Genomic DNA, 21,826 nt, shown 5'->3' with positions numbered 1-21,826 from the left:
GAGGAGCATGTCTCATGGGACGATTTTCGTAGAATGCTCGGTACGGTGAACGTTCCCACAGGGTTAGACTAGCTCATTACTCAGATCAGCGATGCCAAGAAGAAAGCTACAACGAAGCTTTCAGTCAAGTTTGATGCCCCAAAGCCGGACTCCCATCTTTTGAGTCTGTGGAATCGTAGGCTTCGTGCTCTCAAGGCGTATCGCCGATCAGGCCGGACACCCCACCGGAGGCGTGCTCTCACTCGCATCAGTCAAGAAGTTGAGAAGTATACTCTGCAGCTCGCTCTCCAAGACTGGCAGCTGCTGTGCCACTCACTCAATGGAGCAGCTAACTTATCGAAGGCCTGGCACATCTTTCGAGCTATCCTTGGACGCAAGAAGCCAATTTCCCCTGCCCAATGCATGGCCTTGAAGTTGAATGTCTCCCCGGCGAAGTTAGCTATACAAGCAGGGAAGGTATTTTTTCCCCAACCTGAAAATGCAGATGCCTTGCCTGCGGACCCCGTTACAGGTACATCAAACGATTACGACGTTCCCTTCACATTAGACGAATTGGAGGCAGCCCTGTATGACTCCAATCATAATAGCGCCCCAGGGCCGGATGATATACGCTACTCAACACTTCTGAACCTTCCCAAGTCACATAAAGTTGCCCTCTTGAAAGAGATGAACAAGTACTGGGCCAACGGTGATCTTCCTCTTGCCTGGAAGAAGTCAGTGGTAATACCGATTCCAAAACCTGGCAAGCCAAGTCGAACATTACAAGACCTCAGGCCAATATCGCTGACGTCCAACCTTTGTAAGGTCATGGAACGTATGGCTCTAAGAAGACTTGAATGGTACTTAGACAAGTACAACGTCCTGTCTCCTATGCAAATAGGTTTTCGTCGAGGGCTCTGTGCCCAAGACATTCTCAGAAGGCTTTATAACGACGTTCTCGCATACCCTAGCAGAGCACAGCTCCGAGTGGTTATTGGGGTAGACGTCAAAAAGGCGTTTGATTCCGTGCCCCACTCGACCATACTTCGCCGGCTACAGGAAGTGGGGATAGGCGGCAACCTCTACCGCTTCGTGAAAGCCTTTCTTGCAGGAAGAACTTTCTCAGTAATGGTTGTAGATACTCAGGGTGAATGGCAACGTAACCAAACAGGCGTCCCCCAAGGCGCTGTCATATCACCGGCTCTTTTTAACATTGCTATGTCAGGTCTCCCGCCAATGCTGTCGTCGATACCCGGTCTTAATTTTGCCGTGTATGCGGACGATATAACGTTGTGGACAAATTCAGGGTCCCCTGCAGAGCAAGAACTAGCCCTACAAACAGGCCTTAATGCCGTCCATGAATACATCAAGAAGTGTGGAATGGAAACCTCTCCCGAAATAACCGAGTATGTGGTTGTCTTAAATGGTTCGCGGGTACGAGCCGAGGTTGAACGCAAACTTATCTCTCTTCATTTAGGGCACTCAGTTATCTGCCGAAAACCAACAATCCGTATACTCGGCATGCTTATTGACGAGGACGGAGGAGCCAAAAGCTGGCTTCGTAACACGATGCATAGCTGTCATCAGGCTTTACACCTTATGCGCCGCGTCTCTGCGCGTGGATGGGGAATCAAGGAGGTGGGGCTCCGTCAGATTACCCTGGCACTCATAACATCAAAAATCCTGTACGCATATTCGTATATGCGGCTTAACGCAACCCAACGCCTTCAGCTTGAGCGAATCAATCGCAAGGCGATGCGCTTGGTTACTGGTCTACCGCAGTACTGCCCAGTAGTGAACCTACACGCATGCAGCAAAATCAATGCCCTGCAGGATCTGGCAGAGCAGCAATCGCTAGCCCAGCGAGTCCGTCTCTCCACAACGGCGGCTGGCCGACAGATCCTGCGGGCATTAGGCTACAACGTTGACAACTTAGAGCCACTTTCGTCCGCTGCCCCGCCATGGGAACTGATCGACTTAGTAGACGGTATGCCATTACCAAAGAATATGAGTTCGGCTAATCCTCAAAGGCGCAAAGCTGCCGCCAAACGACACGAGAAGTCATCATACAAGCTAGCGCACGAAGGAGCCATCCAACTATACACAGACGCCGCTCAGTTTCAACACTGCGCCGCTGTAGCTTGTCACGATTCTGTGTCAGATACCTCTGTAGTTCAACGGCTTTCCGAGGAACACACCGTCACCAATCTCGAACTCATTGCCATACGACTTGCCATTACTCGAATAGTAGAAAGGCAAGATCCGGCTCCTTGCACCTACCATGTCTACACAGATTCACAAGCAGCGTACACCGCCTGCCGCGCAGGGGGAGCTATGCCGTTCTCAACACTATTCGAACAGAAGCCCGTCGCCTGCGAGAGGAGGGCTACACTGTCATTATCAAATGGATTCCTGCACACGAAGGAATCACTGGAAACGAAAAGGCACACCAGGCAGCGCGCGCAGCAGCTCTTTCCGCACCTTTGCCTGGATCCACATTCGTTTCCGCTTCTTGGCCCCCTGATGACGTTGCGCACCCGTCGTCGCCCCATATGGATAGGGCGGAGACATGGCATCGCGCACAACGCTATCGTCGCAGCATACTACAGCACTTGGCCAACCCTGAGCAACTATATCGCCGTCCACATAGCGCATTCCGGAGAGTGGAGGCAGTGCTCCTTCGCCGAGCCCAGACCGGCCAGCTTCTATCACCAGCGAAGTTGCATCTCATAAACCCGCGCTCATACCCGACTCCTCAGTGCCCGACGTGCCCTGCCAGAGGCACGGCCGAACATCTCCTGTGGAGCTGCCCTACCTTTGACGCAGTACGGGAGAGAGCACTCAAGTCCCTCGGCGGGCTTCGACCTGGAACCCTGCAGGAATGGGTCGATCCGCCATCGCACATCGGGCCATCAGACGCACTCCAGCTCTGGCGAACTTTTCTTTCATACTTCAAGGAAAATGAAGGGCCAGGCCATCACTTCGCGGAGCCGACCTCGGGACGACACTACCTCGAGGAAGAAGCGGACACCGGTCCCCCACCCGCACTCCGACCTTCACCCCCACCCCCATCCTCACCCCCTCCCTTAACCACTCCCCCACCCCAACCTCCATGAAGCACCTTAGTTCTGCCGCAAGGTATCGGCCTACTAAATGAAGAAATAAAGACGTTAAAAAAAACATGGCGGCGCCCAGAGCAATGCGTAACTATATAGCGTAACGTTGGGCCATGCAGCAGATAACTGCACTGGTGAGCTTCTTTGTGGCTATACCTGCGAAGCTGGTATAGTTAGAGTTGTGCACGAAATACTTCGCAATACGAGCCAGTTCAGTGCCAATTGAGAGGGCATTTTCTGTGGCTGGAGAAGTCGTTTCAGCTAGAAGGGAACTACTTCTGCCTGACCATGTGGAGCAGCCGGTTTTCCTTCACGACAGCCTTTTATGTTCATCCCAGCAACGCGCTTTTGTGCTTTTGGCAAGCTAGCCTTGATCAATGCGGTGTACTAGCCATCTTCTCTGATATTTCCACTCTTCTAAGAACAATGTTCGAGACTTTGATACTTTTTATGCAGCCACACACACCTTTTGTGCTCATTTCATCACTGATAGTTGAACAGTGATGTTCTTGGCGCTCATATAAATGTTTTGTAGTGGTTAAATGCGTATGTCCTTGATTATTCGATATTCGACACACACCTTTTGTGCTCATTTAATCACTGATAGTTGAACTGCGATGTTCTTGGTGCTCAGATAAATGTTTTGTAGTGGTTAAATGCGCATGTCCTTGATTATTCAATATTCGATTCGATATTCGGAACCAAGTATTCGTATTCGATTCGTATTCGAAAAAATTGATATTCGCACACCCCTAGTTAACAGACCACTGCGGCGACCCGCATTGGGGGAAAGCGAAAGCATTGATGCCTCCTTCGCACTCGTCGCCTCTCTTTCCTTCACTTTTGACTGTTTGCCTCTCTTTTTACTTCCAATTTTAACGTCTATCGCTATTTTCACGTTCTCGCACTACATGCACGTCCGGGGCTATTTTGACGTCTAAGTGATCTTTTGTCTTCTGATTAATTATTTACTCCAGATCAATCAAATTTGGTGCACAACGTTATTTTATCATCCTATGTCACTTGGTTGTGTTTTCCCTCCACAATTTTGACGCCTCGTACTGTTGTCACGTCCTCGCACTATATCGACGTCCGATACTATTTTGACGCCTTTGGGACATTTTTGGCTCTAATTAATTAACCAATTACTCCACAGCGACCACATTTTGACGTGCATCATCCTCACATCATCCTCGATCACGCACAGTCATTCTTTTTCGCTTAACTCTCACACGAATTGAGAAAACGCCGCCGACACGTTTTGCGGACACGAAACTATCGACTTAGCCAAGTAATGCTTTCGCTTTAATAACCTAAAATTATTGTTCGATGGACTTGTGCACTGCTGCCTGCGCCCATGTTTTTCATCACTATCTGCTTGCAGTGGTTTGCCGATAGCTCACGCCACTTGGCCTGTTCAGCGTTGCATTATGTGCTGCGCGTATATGCGTCGGTATAGTTGCTTGATGTGGCTTTGTGCGCTTTGAACTTTGAACACACCTATGCGAGACGATTACAGCGGCTGTCGAGCTCTGGGGGTATGCTGTGTTTGCTCTGCATTCGATGCAGCTAACCCATAGCTAACTGCCCGCCTTTGTTGCCGGTAGTATGCGCCATGCGGTCTCTTGCGCTGCATAATCCGCTACGCTAGTACACGTCAGGGCTTGACATCCAATGCACTTTGCTCGATACGACATCGACTCGTATTCGCTGCAGTGAATTGTGCAACACATGACTAAGCGACATGCGCTACTGGCCACTGTGGCGGGCGATTAATTGCGTTCGAATCAAAAGCACACTGAACCCATCGTCCCTCAAGGCTGAGCAGTCGGTGCAATCGCCTCGCAGTGGTGTGTTGCAAGCTCAAAAAGCCACACACAGTAACAGGGTGTATGGACTCGTATTAGCGTAAATGGAGGAGTGGTGCGGCTTCCCCAACGAGAAAACTGTGCAGCTGTCAAATGCTTTTAGTGGCAGGCGACCGCGAAGACAAAACCATCGTCGGATGTTGAAGAATGAGTAGCCTGAAAATAGGAGCGCTTTGTAGCCTTTTCATACAGCCCTTTCAGATTAAATATTTTTGAAGAGCCCGAAACAGTGCAAAGCGTTACCATCTGCCAAGACCCTTCACGAGGACAGTACATAATAGTTGTATACTGCCAGTGCTCCCCTGTGGGGCTGTATTTCGGAGGGTAACGGAGAGACTTGAAATTAAGTAGACGGCAGCAGCTACACTGTTAGCAAAAAAACACCCAAAAGGGAGTAAATGGTTTGTCCTCTAACGCACACACAAAAGGAGTTTTTTTACTCCATATGTGTGGTGTTTTTTTACTCCCTTATATAAGGGAGTTATTTTGGAGTGAAAAGGGAGTAAATTTTTTACTACCCACAGAGATGGAACCCAAAAATGGCGTCATGTTTATCCTCATTCAGGCTCATTCTTACAGCAGTGACAGCGGCGGAAACGGGCAGTAGCTCTGCGGCCCGCCGGCAACCTAACTTGGGAAACTGCGCTGCCCTAATGTGACCCCGCGTCACGCATTCTTTCCGCCATCTGTTAGCCCAGCGGCGGCGTACGCGTCAGGAGTCGTCTGCTTGTCCTTTTGCTGTACGAGCTCGTTTCGTTGGCCATGTTCGTAGATAAAGTGATGTAACATTATAATCAGTAGCTTGAAAACTGAAAAGGAGCCGCTGAGTGGTTTTCACGGTCATGCACCACGCTATATTTGACCCAAAACCAGACCAGAAAAGATGAAAATACACCTTATGGTAGTTTGGAATGGCAGTGTTGCTTTCATATTCACTTCATTAAGGCTTGGCTTTTCAATATGACTGAGAAAAAATGTGGCCTCATGAGCTCAGTCAAGAGCTCAGAGTTGACACTATGTTCTATCACAGTTCCATGTACATGCAACACATAATCTGCTGCAATACATTGCGAGAACCACACTGTAAAAAGCCTGTGAGAAGTAGGCCTGTAACGGGGTGGCGACACAAACAAAGGAAAGTCAGGTATCGTTAGAGCACTGGAGGCTTCACAGGAGCAATTGAATTATGTAACGTACTGCAGCGGAAAACGGCGACAAGTCGATATCTTGTACCGTGGCAGGCGCCCGTGAAAGAGCAGAAGTCAGCAGAGATCCAGCGATGATGGTAACCAAGCGGTCGTCACTCACCGCCGTTATCCGACAACTGACTAAAAGCAGACGAGACTCTAGGCGGCGGGGCGGATTGTACAAAATGGTGTTTTTGTCACTCCATTTCGGCACTGGTGGATTATTTGGCACAAATAACTCTCTTTCTAGACCGCACTGTAAACAAAAATATACCCAAAAGGGAGTAAAAATGGTGGCGGCCAACCCTTTTTACTCCATTTGTGAAAACATTTACTCCACGAGTGGGGAGTAAAAAGGTGGACTGTCCTACATTTTACTCCCATGAGGGAATAAGGTAGTAAAAATGAGGATTTACCAGCATTTACTCCAGTCTAGAAAAGGAGTTAATTGCGGCAAATTATGGGAGCAGTTAGCTGACGGCAGCATCCGATCGCGACAGCTGGAATAGCACCAGAGCGCAAAACAATGCAACAAAGCTGTCGCCAATACCCGCCGATCAGAGATAATGGGATTCCACACAAGCCGATTTTCCTCAAAAACGGGTTCCGCTGTCACCCGATAAGAGCGCAACGAGGCGACCTGTCAGCATAACATCGACCAGGCAGCCACGGCGCTGTCGGAGCAACCAGGTAGTAACAAAAGGCGAGGCCTTTTTAACGATCCCTGCGAAATGTGAACACCGAATACAGCGTCTACTCAGTCTCGTCCTTTAAAAACGGGGCAGCTATAATAATCAGTGCTGGGACGCTACGATCTACGGGTAGCAAGCCTGGCCTCCGGATGGCAGGCACGAAAGAAGATCTCCGGAAGAACCTGACGAAGTGTGGCGAAGATCTTATGCTTGCAATTTATCACTGCCGGTGACGTCTTCGCTGCAGTTGCGGTGACCAGAATTTCACGATAAAGCCCCGCAGTCTCGGTGGTTGCACTACGTCCGCCATATTCCACAACAGAAGCATTGTCGCCAGACTGCTGCCTGCCGTTCTCGTTGAAGTCAGCGAGTTATGAATGTAAGGCCGTTGTGGGATGCAGAGAGCAGTCACAGAACAGTTATGTAACGTATTGAAGTTCCGGCTAGTTTATTGTTCAATATTCGTTGTCCCGTCTCGTAATTTCTTCTGTCTGCGTCTTTATTTTGCTGCGCTGTTGAGAGGCTGGGACCCGAAGAAAGCGCACCGGGAGATGTACTGAGCGTTGTGTCGTGCGCGTGTTCAGCTTAGTACGTGTGTTAAGCGGTAACCGCATGAGGCGATATTCCTTCGCGATGCGTCGCGCGATGACGACGCCGTCGCCCACCGCTGTCGCTGGCGCAAACCGCACGAAGCGACTCGGCGTCGGAGCGGCGCGTTTTCACTTGTTGCTCGACTGCTGCCACTTCAGCGTTCAGTCATTTTGCGTTAATTAACGCGTAGAACAACGTTCCTAAGGCTCCACACAAGATAAAACACAATAAAAACATTGACAAAAATATATGTGGGCAATAATTTTATTTTTGTCCAATACGCAAAGTCACGTGACAGAAAAGCGCAGGCATTTTTTCCTTCCTCCATGAGCGCGCGTCTGCTGCCGGCCTCCCCAGCGTCTTTGTCCGCCATTGTACGCCGACGGAAACTCGCAATGCCTGTCTTTCTACTATCCCCTCACCGCTTTCCTTTCACTCCTACACACTGCCTGCTATCCTTTATTTCCGCTGCCCCAGCTCAGGTGCTTCCAGCGGCGATAGCAGATGCCGGGGTAGAAAAATTCTTTTACCTTCCATATTCAATGCAAAATATAAAAAAAACCACTACACAACAACCTGCCATGGTGAGGGCACGGCACTTCCCCCCCTGAGCTACGTCACGCGAAAGAGGCCCACATAGAAGTTCCGTGCAGCACGTCTCGAAGCTACGAGCAGCGCACTCGTGTTGAAAATGAGGCCTGGAAGGTACACAAATGAGGCCTGGACCGAGAAGTCAGAGTGGGGGACGAAGGAGACGACAATGCGATCCGTTCTGGTAACACGTGACACTTCCTTCACTGCCTGGGGGAAAGTCATGGCATGTCGCGACATGCTTCCGAACGCACATTTTTTTCTAGACGTTGACTGTGCCTAACCTCGTGCTGCGCGTGCGGTTGTGTCCGAGACGATGTTCTAGTGCCATCGCTGGATTGCGGAATGTGGATTACGCTTCTGCCAGGATATGCCTAACAAGTGCTGCGTGCCCAATTGCCGGACTAACTACAAATCGGGTCCCAAAAACCACGTTTTCAAGTTTCCCCGGCATGAAGAAGAACAGAACGCCTGGATTAGGGCAATACCACGAGAGAACTTAGTTGTATCACCGCAGTCCAGGGTAAGATGTTCGAAACTTCCTTATAGAATAGTTACTTTTGCAAACTACGATAAGCTTATGCTCATGCATTGTAAAAAAAAGTGTATTTAAACTAGCAGCTGGTTAGCACTATGGGTAGCGAATGCAGACTTTCAAGAAAACTATTGCCAAGCTACAACTGCTATTTAAACAAAAATTTAACTTCCTTCTAGGTTTGCGAGCTTCACTTTATTGAGGCTGACATCGTGCGAGAGGCTTCCCACATCGACGAGGTTACAGGGCGCACCACCACTTCACCCCTTTTGCATCTGCGCCTTCGCCCAGGTGCAATCCCTTCAAAGTTTCCGGGATGCCCGTCTTACACTTCTAAGCCAAGCACCTCAAGGGATGACCCAGACTCGAAGCGCATGCGTCTTGACGCTGCTGCTTTGAGGAAAGCGCTTGAAGAGTCAGCTGAAGTGTTCCGCGAAGAGCAAGAAGCAGATAGGATTCTAAACCTAAAAGACTGGACGGAATATATAGGAAGCAAAAAGTCTGCATTCTGGCATGCTATTGAAGGGAGTGAACGCCATATTTTAGTGCACATCACTGGAGACGATCAGCTCCATGCATCAAATATTCAGTTGCAGTAAAAGCCGACCTTAGCGTGACAGTTCACTTCGTAAAAATGCCAATAACAAAACTAGGCACCAATTCCTCCATCCCAACAGTAGCAAACAGCAAGAAAGCAATGGTGGAGCTACTTGAGGTCATTGAAAAAAGCAGTGGCGACCTCAGTCAAAGTCCTGAATCTGCTAACGACGACATCTGCAAGCAGATTCTTCTCCTGCTGGAAAAGTTATCTTTTTCGCCCACAGATGAGAGCACGAACATCATACAATTTCTTAGCGAGCAATTGAAGCTACTCTCAATGAAAAAAGTTCGGAGACGCTACTAAGCCGACTTCATGATATTTTGCTGCCTACTTTTCACTGTATCGCCTCACGCATACCAATATATCCGCGGATCTGGAATCATGACTGCCGCACCCAGTGACCATTCGATCAATATGCTCACCGTATGGCATGAATCCTCAAGTCGAACATCAGAGTGAATCGTTCCTCCGCTACATGGCCGGAAGAATCACCGACTTGAATGTTCGCCAACGTTTTGTGACACTGATGGTGGACGAAATTCACATCAAGCCTTATTTCGATTATAAAGGAGGCAATATTACAGGTGCTGCTCTGAACAGCTCGGGTGCAGCAACCAACGCACTTGTCTTTATGGTGCAGAGCCTCTTGTGCCAATTTAAGGAAGCCGCTCACATCGTCCCTGTCCAAAAAGCTGAATCAGAGTATCTGCACCAGTTGCTGCGGAAAGTAATATGTGGCCTGGAAGAAATTGGCTACAGGTTAGTGTGTGTTGTAAGTGACAACAATGCCATCAACACAAAGGCTATGTCTCACTTCTCGTCACCTCCTTCTAAACAAATTGTTTATTCGCATCCATCGGACCCTGCAAGGCCTCTTTTTTTGTAATAGACCCGGTACACATACTAAAGTGTATATGCAATAATTGGCTTAACCAGAAAAACGACCAACATTGTTTCTACTTTCCCGAGTTCGAAAAAGACCACACTGGAGGACAGCGAATGCTCTCTGCGTCATTTGCTACCATCAGGAATCTATACAACTTGGAGTGCGAGAGGCTGTTAAGCTATGGCTACAGACTGTCAAGAAAAGCTCTCAATCCATCGAACATCGAACGACAAAATGTAAAATTGGCTTTGCAAATTTTCAATGAATACCTTCCTCAGGCCCTGCGAGCCCTTGGGATGAAGCACAACCTCTTATTTTTCGAAGGGACTGCCACTTTCATTGAGTTGGTGAAATGGTGGAAGATTGTGAACGTGCGGACGCCTTGGAAGGGAAAAAGGCTTATACCCCTGCCACACGGCAAATTTTGCCATTCCCATCGAATGACATTCGTTCAAAACGGCATTAGTTTGCTGCCACACGAGAAAATCTAATGTCATTCGATGAAAACGACATTAGGTATCGAATGAGTTCCCTGAACACATTCGCCTGCGTCGTCCGAGCTAATGTGTTCCCTCGACACCAGAGACTTGGTGAGAATATACACCAAAAAACACGATTACAAAAACGTCACAAGCACTGTAATATTTCCGCGTCCCCACGATTGTGCTGTCGTTCATTTATGTATATAAAAATGCCAAATAGAATTGGAAAAAAATAAAACTCATACCCCTGCCACACGGCAAATTTAATGTCATTCCCATCGAATGACATTCGTTCAAAACGACATTAGTTTGCTGCCGCACGAGAAAATCTAATGTCGTTCTATGAAAACGACATTGTATCGAATGAGTTCCCTGAACACATTCGCCTGCGACGTCCGAGCTAATGTGTTCCCTCGACACCAGAGACTTGGTGAGAATATACACCGAAAAACAGGATTACAAAAACGTCACAAGCACTGTAATATTTCTGCGTCCCTACGATTGTGCTGTCGTTCATTTATGTATATAAAAATGCCAAATAGAATTGGAAAAAAAAATAAAACTCACTCTCGCTACCAGCCTTGCGTGGTTAACATTCACAACATGGCGACGCCCAGCTCGCCCGCTTCGGACCGAATACTGCGTCGCCGCTGCATTTTTCGACGCGATAGCTTGCTCTAAACGGTTGTATTCGCTTTTATTTTGTGCATTCTCATTCCTCCGTAAGAATATAGGTTTGAAATATCAGTCGCTTTTGAGATAAATTTCAGAATTTCTTGATGCTAGGCTTAACTATGTACGGCGTACACTGTCGTCATAGCAACGACCCCGAGCGAAGTATTTCTCCAACTTTGCACTAGAATCTACATTTTCATTTCATCCAATTGATTTACATTAAAAAAAAACAAAGCCTTCGAATGCATTCATTACTGCCGTTAATAAAAGAGAAAATCGTTTTTTCGGCACTCAGTTCACGAGGTTTGACTTGCTATCGTCTAGATGGCGCCACAGTATGTTATGCTTTTCGCGCGCTACGCTAGTCACACCCAACCACCGTGCTCCCTACTAAAACTGTTGTGAGGACGGGCGGCAGTGCGCGCAAGGTGCGCCCGTAGCATGCGCAAAGCTTTTGCGGACGCACAGCTAATACTGTCTAATTTCACCATAGAGAGCATTTCACAATATGGCGTCCGCCATTTGCCTGCCGCAGCTGGCTGAGGTTTGGCTTGGCTTGGACTTGTGGTGGATAGCAGTGATCATCACGTTATTGAAATCAACGTTTTTAGATCCCTCGCACAGCGCGCCTATCTACATATGTTGATTAAAATGAGGATGAAGATTTTAGAATCGGTTTCCATTAGCAAAGCAATACTTTTTGCAACGTATTGAAGCATACATCGAAATTTTTGTATGCTGTACTCACTGTACTCTCTTTCCATCGCAATCGCCATCATTTGCAAATGACATTAGTTTTTGCCGTGTAGCAGCGCGCAGAAAAAATGACATTAAGTCGAACAAATGTCATTCGATGAGAATGACATTAAATTTGCCGTGTGGCAGGGGTATCACTCTCGCTACCAGCCTTGAGTGGTTAACATTCACAACTTGGCGACGCCCAGCTCGCCCGCTTCGGACCGAATACTGCGTCGCCGCTGCATTTTTCGACGCGATAGCTTGCTCTAAACGGTTGTATTCGCTTTTATTTTGTGCATTCTCATCCCTCCGTAACAATATAGGTTTGAAATATCAGTCGCTTTTGAGATAAATTTCAGGATTTCTTGATGCTAGGCTTAACTATGTACGGCGTACACTGTCGTCATAGCAACGACTCCGAGCGAAGTATTTTTCCAACTTTCCACTAGAATCTACATTTTCATTTCATCCAACTGATTTACACTAAAAAAAACAAAACCTTCGAATGCATTCATTACTGCCGTTAATAAAAGAGAAAAACGTTTTTTCGGCACTCAGTTCAGGAGGTTTGACTTGCTATCGTCCAGATGGCGCCACAGTATGTTATGCTTCTCGCGCGCTACGCTAGTCACACCCAACCACCGTGCTCCCTACCAAAACTGTTGTGAGGACGGGCGGCAGTGCGCGCAAGGTGCGCCTGTAGCATGCGCAAAGCTTTTGCGGACGCACAGCTAATACTGTCTAATTTCACCATAGAGAGCATTTCACAATATGACGTCCGCCATTTGCCTGCCGCCGCTGGCTGAGGTTTGGCTTGGCTTGGACTTGTGGTGGATAGCAGTGATCAACACGTTATTGAAATCAACGTTTTTTAGATCCCTCGCGCACAGCGCGCCTATCTAAATACTTTGATTAAAATGAGGATGAAGATATTAGAATCGGTTTCCATTAGCAAAGCAATACTTTTTGCAACGTATTGAAGCATACATCGAAATTTTTGTATGCTGTACTCACTGTACTCTCTTTCCATCGCAATCGCCATCATTTGCAAATGACATTAGGTTTTGCCGTGTAGCAGCGCGCAGAAAAAATGACATTAAGTCGAACAAATGTCATTCGATGAGAATGACATTAAATTTGCCGTGTGGCAGGGGTATTAGAGACAAGTTGCAAGAACCAGTGTTTAATTCGGAAAATGACATCAAGATTAATTTCCTTCACAATCTCTTGGCCTGGTTGGAGGAGTGGAAAGGCAAAAGTTTGGACAGCGGTACGCTAACAAGAGAGACCCATGCCGCTATCGACCACACAACATATGCTTTTGTGGAGTTTACGAAGTACTGCTTCGAAGAGCTCAAGCTATCATATGTCCTTCTAGGAAAGATCCAAACCGACAGTCTGGAGGAGCGCTTCGGAAAGTACAGGATGCTAGCTGGATCCCAGTATCATGTGTCGATGAGGCAAGTGTATGAATGTGAAAAGAAGCTACGGCTACAAAGCATTTTGCCAGCCATCAGTAAGGATGAGCGATGGGATGAGCTTCACTCGCGACCAGACTATCCACGACCTAGCCTAAATGTAGTGGTGACCGAAGATGCACTGTCGGAACTAAAAGACATCGTCCCGGTGCTGGTATATGTGGCAGGCTATGCAGTGTACGCAACACTTAAAAAGGTCAAGTGTACAAAATGCAGGGATGCGCTCACGGAAAAAAGGACGACATCAATATCCGACACGGATGGACGATACGACCTTGTGAAGCAACATGACAGGGGCGGGCTTGTTTACCCAGCAACATTTGCCGTCAACGCTGTCGCACACAACTACGTAGTTGTTAAGCAACTATCAACAAACAAGGACTTTTTCATTTAGTCACGGACCTCACGCTTGAACTGCTCGCCGGTGACGATTCCTCAGAGTTTGACACCTGCGAGGATGGCCACAAGTGCGAAGTTGTTCTAAAACACCTCTTGTGGTGTAGCACGAACATTTTTCTCAAGAACTACTGCTGCAAGATGAACGACAAAATATTGGATGACAACGCCAAGGCGAAAAAGAGAAAAGCTGAGACTCTGCGGAATAAGGCAGCGGTTATTCCGTTGTAAATAGCAACATGAGTGTTTTATATGTCAACTTCTAAACCCACTTGTTATGTTGTAAATACTTAAACTGTGGCAATGTATGTACCTGTATCGAAAGCGATCGTATTCATGTAAAATATGACCCTAGAACAAATACATGTATCTCCAATAAAAATACACATACGCAGTTGTGAAAGCTATTCGAGAGTTTTTGATTCTTCATTATCGCTATGCTTCATAAACCATGTGAAAAAAAGGAAAAGTTTTAAAATATTGGCAAATTTATTTCAAGTAATGCATGAAGAAAAATATCTACTGAGAAAGTCGAGAAGGCGCAATGCGATAGAGGTGCTGACATCAGTGCTTAAACAATCTTTGCACAGATGGTTTGCGGCTAGTGCCTCAAAATAAATTCTGCGTAAATTGTCTGCTATTCATTCCAGTATTTTAACTAAAGAAAAAAATGTGGACTGATAAATGTAAGCTTATTGCTGCTAGTTGATTCCGGTCGCGATTCCTTAAGCTCCGCCGTAAGTGGCGGCGACTGTGGGCCTCTTTTCGTGACGTCACGGGAGGAGCACCGGCCGTGGTGAGGGCTACGTCGGCTGCGTCTCCGGTGAAAAAAAAAAAAAAACGACTTTCGCGCGCAAAACGGCTCGGAAGTTGCGTACCCGCAAGACCTACCGTCATTGGCTAGTCTCGCGCGGCACTTCCGGGCGATATTTTCTGCAAACCCAGAAACCGGGCGACGCAATGAGCGACAGTGGTTCGGCGGCCCTCATTGAGGCGAATTATCGCCTCATGCGGTTAGCGCTTTAATATGCGAATATGTAACAAGATCTCTTTGTAGTTTATCTCTCCCCATTCTTTCCCTTCACTTCTTTCATTTCATTACTACAGCCCGCCTGGTATCCTTTGATTTCCGCTGCCCCAGCTCAGGTGCCGCACGGTCGCAGTCTACAGGTGTTTCGAATGTCATGACACCCTGCGCGCGCATATATATACTAGCTCACTTACAAGGAAAGGTCCCAATTAAGTGAAAAATTACCCAAAGAATGAGTTCTTGGGAAGCCTACACTTTTTATTGGTCTGGTTTTGAGAATATATGTAAACATTACAGATGACAGCCATTAAGTTTCTCACAGCACCAGACGGGGGATGTTCAGAGGAAGCGGTCAGGTACATCAAAATGATCCGCTTTCTCCTTTGTTACACAATTCAGTGACCCCTTATGTTAAATCCCCATTGTTCCTTACTTCCCTTAAACCATCTGTGCTTCTCACTAGATGCTACGTTTTTGCGGGACATTCAATCTAAGAAGTAAGGCCTTTGTGTGAGGATATTAATGGGCCTTACGAATAGGCTCAAGGGCGCCCGCAGAACTTTTTCCAGGGGGGTGCACCCGATGGCCGGGTATAGGGGAGGCGGTAGGTTAGCACCAAAAAGGAACTATTTGTAGTATAAATTGCGCACATGAAACAAAAATTAGGGCTAGGCTTGGAGAACAAACAGAATTTATTAATTAACAAAGAATTGAACTCGATAAGCAAAATTCGATAACTTAATATGACCTAAGCGTGCTAATCAAGCTGTGTAGTTGTTTTCTACTAGTGCATAAATAACCGCAATTCCAGGAGGGGTGGGGGGGCAGTCGCCCCACTTGCCCCCCCCCCCCCCCTTCCGGACGCCCATGTCAAGGGCCGTTGGCATACTCCTCTAAGCCACTAATAAGAACGAGGAAGTTCAGACCGGGAATAAAAACGAAGTCTCAGAAATGCAGTGAAAGTATGAGTAGTTTATTTCAACCCGACTTTTCAGACGCTTGCCTGCCGTGGAACCGCTCCTTCAGTTGAAATTCTTCTCGTGCAGAGGACGATGACTCCCATCTCAAAGACTGTGGATCTCACCCATGAAAAAAATGCGGTTGTTTTTTCGATCCCTGATGTAGTAGATGAACGGGCGATCCACGGTGAACGGGGTGATATCCGGTGGAGGTCCATCCGCCGAACTGGGGGTCACTGCGGGCTCGACGGTTCCTTCTTCATCGACCTCAAAAGACGCCTTGTGGAAGGCGGCCGAGATGTAGGTCGGCGTGGTCGCGCTGATTCCGCTGAAGTCGGCCCACTCTCCGAAGACGACGTTGAGTCCCAGGGCTCGCATGGTGGGCACCAGGTCGTAGCTGACGCTCACGTTGAACTTGGGCAGGCTGAGCGCTACCAGACAGGGGTAGAGACTCCTGCCGAGGTCTTCGAGAACCGCAAGGGACAGGTCGTCCCTGAGCTCTGCGAGCTCCACCGCGGAGTCCGGAAGCAGCACCACCATGGCGAACCTGTTTCCCGAGCACGGGATCTCCACGGCGGCCGCGCCGAGCTCGTCGAGACGAGTGTAGGGGAAGTAGCTGGTGAGTTGCATCATCAGCTTACTGACCTCGGTGATACCCAGGTTGAAAAAGGACTTGTTCCCTGAGTCCCACGGGTCGAACATGGTCAGCCAGGTAGCCTTGAAGTGGACGGTGTTGGACAGGAAGAGAACCATGCCCAGCGGCTCATCTTCGGGCAGGATGCTGTCGATGTTTTCTCGCTCCAAAGCGTTGACCTCCGCGGGGTCGACTCCGAAGCTGGCGAAGTCCACGGACATGAGCTCTGCGTCAAACACATCTTGCAGCTGCTGCCTGTAGCTTTCGGAGATATCGAAGCTGTCCTGCACCAGGACTATGTTGTCCACTTCCAGCGTCACGTTCGAGTACGTGCGCTCGAGGAGGAGCCTGTACGCCTGGAGGACCCAGGGCTTGTCCGTGAGGCCGACCTCGGTGTGACCCAGCACCGATGACAGCTGGTCTTCCGAGCTCTCCGCGGCGCCGGCGTAGGCCATGGCGAAAACGGCGGCGATGTAAGTCGGCGAGAAGAACACGTTGGAAGAGGGATCCTCCGTCGCCAAGCGCTTGAGGAGGTTCACAGCGAAGTGGTTGTGAGCTTTCACGAGCGGCGCACCGTCAAACAACATGGTGGATGTTTTCCGAGGTCTGGAGGTCGCATGTAAGGCGCCTCTTTTTATACCGACTGGCAGTGGTGTTTTTTTTTTTGCTTTTTCCCCCTTCCTCTGCGGTGGCCAATGGGAGTTTCGATTTTTACCCCGGTCAGGCACAGCGAATGGCGCCTGAAGAATTTTCTCTCTCGTGAAAAAACGCTGTTCTGATTGGCTTAGCTTTGAAGCACGAGCGTCAAGCCACGCGCATGATTCATCGTAGCAGGAACAGCAAGAAGGGCGCGGTACCCTCCAGTCCGGACAATGGATCGCCCCCTCCCGACTGGGTCGCGCACAAAGCCGCGGAAAGACCTGGTTGAGCCTTCTTTCCGGAAATTCCAGTGTGGGAAAGAGTGCTCTGCTGCCAACTCTCGAGAGACGCTGCCATAGATTATTTGGTGACCTCACCAAGGGCACAAAGGAGACTGTCTTTGAGGCAGATGGACAGATGTCAGCAGATGTTACTCTGGGTAGGCATATTAGTCAGCGTTCCTTTCCTGCCAAGCTTGAGGAACGTTGGCTTGACTATCTGGCGGATATTTCTGGGAACGGCGAAGTGGTCACCTCTAAGAAGTCTCGTCTACCGAGAACCGGATTCATGCTTTCGCTTTGTCCGATAGATAGGTGCAATACACAGATGTAGAACTAAGGTCCCTAGATCGGCTTTAATAGATGGGCTGCGGTGTCTTGCACCTGACACTTGGACTACCTCGTCTCTTGCTGGTCTCCAGTGATGACTTGACCCAGTTCGGCGGCGAGGAGCTATGTATATTGATTTACGAACGCCCAGGCCTTTACAGGCATTGCACGAAAATGTAACTACAGAGAGGAGTAATTGTTTCTATTTATAGGAAGAAAAACGAACAAGGGTCGAAGGGGGTAGGCTTAGCCTTCCAGCCAACGTTTCGGCAAACGGATGAAGACAGGGCGCCTCTGGTCGAAACGTCGGCTGGCGGACATATTTTTTGTCGACAAAAGTGCCATCTTATCGGCTTCTCTTTGTTGTGGATCCCTGTTTATAAAATGCTAGGCGAAGAAATACGTGGTTGTGCGTAAAAAAAAAATATTACTAATACAATTCGCGGTATACACTCCTCACCCGGTTTACCGAGGCAACTTTGTTTGGAATTTTTTTCAGATTGCGCCTGCACCAGGTGCATCGAATTATTTTGGGAATTTCAGGCCATATTGGCGGATATTGAACAAGAAATTTTTGCACAGTCCACAAATAGTTTTCACGTGACGTCTCACTCAAGAACGAAGCGTTAAATGCCCCTCAAAGGGGCCCCCTCCCGGCCTATGGGGTGTACCGATTCCCTCCCTAGACAGATTCCGTTGGATCTGCTAGTGTGAAATCGAGGTAGGGGGGCCAAGGTTAACCACAGCTTAATCTAGGATTAACCGTGGTGTCATGAAAATTGGGCATGGAGAGCGCGTCGCCCTATTTTGCCGCTTTGGTCATCGCCTCCCATTTGGCGAAGAGACAGAACATTTCTATCCGGCTTGAGTGCAAGATTATCTCCGAAAATATTATTTAAAAAGATTCAAGATTATCTTCAGGGAGCAATCACTGAACGTTGAGCTATTTTATTCCAGCGAAGTAATACAGATAATGATTTGCAGATTATACTGTGCATTTTCGAGCTTGGCTACGGCTCATGCGTCAAGTACACATTTCGAATTCTGCTTATCCCTAGCTTTGACATGAAGGACAGGCTGGTGGGGAGGTGACAGCTTTCTAATTTGCCCACAGTCACGTGTGTGTGATCCATCCATCTGCCCCACTAATCCCCGGAATGCATTCACTTACATTCTGTAAATTAGTATCCTATACCGTCTACCGCTTGTGGTTCTAGCTGACCGACCAGCCGCGGTTGCTGACTACGTAGTTATGGCATTCGTCTGCTGATCACAAGGTCGTGGGATCGAATCCTGGCCGCAGTGTCTGGTTTTCGTGGAAGGAATGCAAAAAAAAAATTGCCAATTGTTTAGCTCTGGTTAAACCGGGTAAATTGCGTAAGCAATGGTATGCGCGTCCTTCTAGCGATTCTTCCGCGCGTTGCCTTCGAATGGTAGCATTGCGGCGTTCCTAAGCGGTGAGGGGTTGAGATTCATCGGCTTCATAGCCTTTGGGAAACGCGCCTTCAAGACCGCAACGTTGAACCTGTCGTTTCGCCCTGAATTAATTTTAGCCAAATGTTGCTGCAGGTAACGGACATTTACAAAGAATTGGACTTTTTACCGGGTTGGTTTCCTCTCCTGATGCGCTGTATATCCTTGCCTACCTTTTAGTTATAATACCCATTCTACCTAACAAATATTCATAAATTAGGGTGCCAAAGAATTCCCAGAAAAAAGACCCGATTATTGCTTTGAGTTACAAGAATTACGCTTCTGGCGCACACAGGATGGCTTGCGCTACCACTAGCCACCCTGGGGAGTAAAGAAAGGGGGCCCAAGAGCATGGTGGAAGAGGCTGTGGGAAAATAATTTATTTTCAAGCTTGGTGCGTGCCAATCAGGTTGGACAACGCAGCTCGGCAAGCTGCTGTGGCACGGCTGAGGCATCCATAAAGTGCTTAACGGAGCTGTCCTCCAGTGAACTGATCAGTCATATCTGAAGTAATCGTTGCACTCCTCTTGCGAGGGGACTGTCGGGCTGCATTCAAACAAATTACTCGTCCTGCTCTTGCACGATGGCCTCACGAAGCGCCAAGCCCGCAAAGAGATGCATGATAAGTTTAATTATGGCCATCACAGAACAAAAACAAAAATGATTAAATAACACCGAATTTTGCGAAACACAGTCTGCGTGAAGACACTAGCAACATGATTTACAGTATAATTTTTAATTTATGCTTAAGAACCAACACCACATTAGTTGCACAAAGTGGAATTTAATTTACTAAACTTCCTTGTACCAAATGGTTCGTTTTTAGTTTGATGCGTGTGTCGAGCAAAAAGAGAAGGCGACCACGTGAACGGCACGCGCCGTTCACGTGGTCGCCGTTCACGTGGTGTTCAGGATTTCACGGGAGGGAAGTGGACGTGGTTCCGGCCACCTGGGCCCAGGCCAACGAGGACAAAGAAACATAAGCCAAGTGAACCTACCCGAAGAGGAAGCGAAGCCCCAGGAAGAAGACCAAGAAACAGACAAAGAACAACTTCCCAGAAGCAAGCTCAAGTTCTTCAGAAGGAGGGCCCCTAACAAAGCGCGCCTGTCTTAATGACCCTCCACGCCTAGCTAGTTCCAGCGAAAACGAGCCTGACAGCGACGAGGAGAAAGGCGTGCCATCCCTCTGCGAGTTCTGTGGGGGCAAGGCATCTGACTGAGTTTGTTTCAGACAATAGTTATGACTCATCTCCAGACTACCCTCTCACCTCGCCTGTGGTGGACTTGGAGGAGAACCCTTCCATAGTCTGACTAACCGACCCCCCTCCCGATCCCCCCCCCCCCCCCCACCACCACCACCACCACGACTTTTTTTCTTGTACTAGGCACGCTGAACTGTCGCGCCCTCACGAGGGCAGCTAAGCAAGGGGAAGTCGACACGTCATTCGGTACGAAATCGTACTGGAGCTTTGGGACAAGGGGATCGGGGGGGGGGGGGGGGGGGGGGGGTCGCTCTTGTTTTCCTTCGCGACAACGGAGTGAAGGTGCTGCGCCATGACCGAGATATTGAAGGTCGCTTCATTTCCACGTTTTTGAACAACGGCATGCGTGTGTTGAACATCTACGCACCTTTCGGCACGTAAAGCCCTGGTGGTTATAAATGAATATATACCAGGTGTTCCAGCTAAATGTAGCCAAGCTTTTAAAAAACACGGGATGCCCTAGCCGTCTGAAACCAACTGAGGGTTCTTTAGAGTCGCGTGACCTAGCCTGGAACATTTTTTTTCGTTTTCAAAGTTAAAGGGGTGGAGACACCAAATTTGTCGTTCGCGCGTTCTTAGTTTCAAACGTTTCTTATGGCTCCAGGAAGCATGATACACACCCAAAGATTCATATATTCACAGTGAATAATTTATTATAGCATTTTTAGGTGAACGATTTTCGGTTTCGGAACGCCGAGTTGTACAGTGACGTCACAGAGGGGGAAGATCAACTGCTTCGCTTGGTCACGTGGGCCCACAAAAGTTGTGACGCACTTAGTGCTGCATCGTCTGCTTTCCCACACACGTGCTGACCAGCGCATGAAAACAAACTGCACGTCTAGTCCCAGCAGCTCGGCTTCTGACAGATCTTATTCCAATGAGTGAGGACATCGACTTTTTTTGTTGTTCGCACGCTAATATCGCCTTCGCGGGTTCGCGTGAGGATGCGAAACACTTTGCAAAATGCCAGTAAGCATCGCTGCGCCGCTCTACCGAAGCTGCGCCCACAACCGGTGTCACACTTCGCTGCCGTGCAGCAGTACCTGAGCGCTGCTTGGGATGGTGTACAAATATCACAGGAAAAGACAAGATCGCCTTGTTATCAGAACTGCCAGCTATACTCGAGCAGCGACAAAGCATGTCTGCTTATGTTGGGAGCTTTCGGCAACGGCACCGCTCGCGGGCGCTCCGGGCGACGAGCTCTGCTGCTGCCTGGCTGCCGTGGTCGTCCCTAGGCCTATAGCCTGTTTAGCAAGCGGCCGGCGCTTCGGAAGTCGCCTGCGCTATAATAAAAGGCCTACTTTTCACAAATAGCTGTAGTGTTACCAGAATCATCTCACAATAAAATAATAGTATGGTCAATCTCCTCGACGCCTTCGGCAGCGGTCCAGCGGAGCTAGCGGGCG

The 21,826-nt window shown here is 48.4% G+C and overlaps 1 protein-coding gene and 1 pseudogene across 1 annotated transcript in view; both read left to right on the top strand.

Annotated features, from left to right (window-relative positions):
* Nucleotides 1-21,826, top strand: part of LOC149366670 (flap endonuclease GEN homolog 1-like) — a 517,650-nt gene that overhangs the window by 93,612 nt on the left and 402,212 nt on the right. The gene's annotated exons all lie outside the window — the stretch shown is intronic.
* Nucleotides 8,395-10,346, top strand: LOC149366692 (uncharacterized; annotated as a pseudogene).

This window comes from Amblyomma mixtum, chromosome 1 (assembly GCF_055824585.1).
Source record: "Amblyomma mixtum isolate Tamu chromosome 1, ASM5582458v1, whole genome shotgun sequence".
NCBI lineage: Eukaryota > Metazoa > Arthropoda > Arachnida > Ixodida > Ixodidae > Amblyomma > Amblyomma mixtum.
The sequence above is the reverse complement of the archived record's forward strand: the minus strand, read 5'-3'. Positions and strand labels throughout refer to the sequence as shown.